This window comes from Crocodylus porosus, unplaced genomic scaffold, assembly GCF_001723895.1.
Source record: "Crocodylus porosus isolate Cpor-Errol unplaced genomic scaffold, CroPor_comp1, whole genome shotgun sequence".
In the NCBI taxonomy this organism is placed as follows: Eukaryota; Metazoa; Chordata; order Crocodylia; family Crocodylidae; genus Crocodylus; species Crocodylus porosus.
Genome location: NW_017728922.1, coordinates 16,052,815 through 16,053,836, shown reverse-complemented (window position 1 = coordinate 16,053,836; position 1,022 = coordinate 16,052,815). Strand labels below are relative to the sequence as shown.

General features: G+C 53.2%; 1 long non-coding RNA gene across 1 annotated transcript in view; it reads left to right on the top strand.

Moving 5' to 3' along the window:
- LOC109313345 overlaps positions 1 to 573 on the top strand; it is an 8,414-nt gene extending 7,841 nt beyond the window's left edge. The window contains exon 3 of the long non-coding RNA XR_002102033.1: positions 561 to 573. This is a non-coding gene — a long non-coding RNA (uncharacterized LOC109313345). The remainder of the gene's footprint in view (positions 1 to 560) is intronic.
- The last annotated feature ends 449 nt before the right edge of the window (positions 574 to 1,022 follow it).

Below are 1,022 nucleotides of genomic sequence, written 5' to 3'. Positions count from 1 at the left end.
GGAGAATGATGTCCTGGGATTTGCTTGAGAAGCACCTATGGATGCAAGCCAGTGTTTTGCTTGCTTTACTAGCCACAGCATCACATTGAAGGCTCATGTTCATCTTGTGGTCAATCATGACCCCCAAGTCCTTTTTGTGTGTAGTGCTATCCAGCGTAGCTCTGCCGAGCCTATAAGCATGCTGCAGGTTTTTCTTCCCAAGATGGAGAACCTTGCATTTTTTTGTGTTAAACACCATCAGATTCTTGTCTGCCCATTTCCTGAGCCTGTCAAGGTCAGCCTGGATTACCCTCCTATCCTCAGGTGTGGACGCTTTAGATAGGCACAACATTGGCTTTCTTTCAGTCCTTGGGCACTTCACCAGAGCACCAGGAGTTCTTGAAGATCCATGCCAGGGGCTATGATGCTCGCCAGCTCCTTGAGTACTCTGGGGTATAAACTGTCAGGGCTGGCTGACTTGAAGGTGTCCAGCCTCTTAAGGTGTTCCTTCATGAGGTCAGAATTGGGGTACCATCTACCAGATCTTGGTGGTCTTCAAACCCTCTCTCAAGGCCACCGAGACCCTCAGCACCCCTTAGCCAGGTGGTCCCCATAGTGAGGGAACTGGAGAACCAAATGAAGACATGTCAGGGGATAAGTGTTTCTGGCTGGGGCAGGCTGCTGTCACCAGACTTGTAGGCACTGCTGAGGTGGCTGAAGGATGGCATCAGGAGATGGCTGGATCCCTTGTGGTTCAGTACAGTCCACAATACTGGTGTGCATATGTGACCTGAGGGTGAAGGGGAGCATGTGCACTGGCAGCACCAAAACCCTTGATCACTGGACGCAGGTGCTGGTGAACAGGGAGGCAGAAGGGCAGAGGCGAGGGGATGTGGAAGAGGTGAATCCACTGTCCCATGCCAGCACTCCCAGCACCAGCACCAGCACCAGCACGTCTCCTCCATGCCAGCTACTGCCAATGTGGGCCGAGGGCAATGCTGAGGTCCAAACACACCAGACCCTGGCCTCGGGCAGGTAGCACC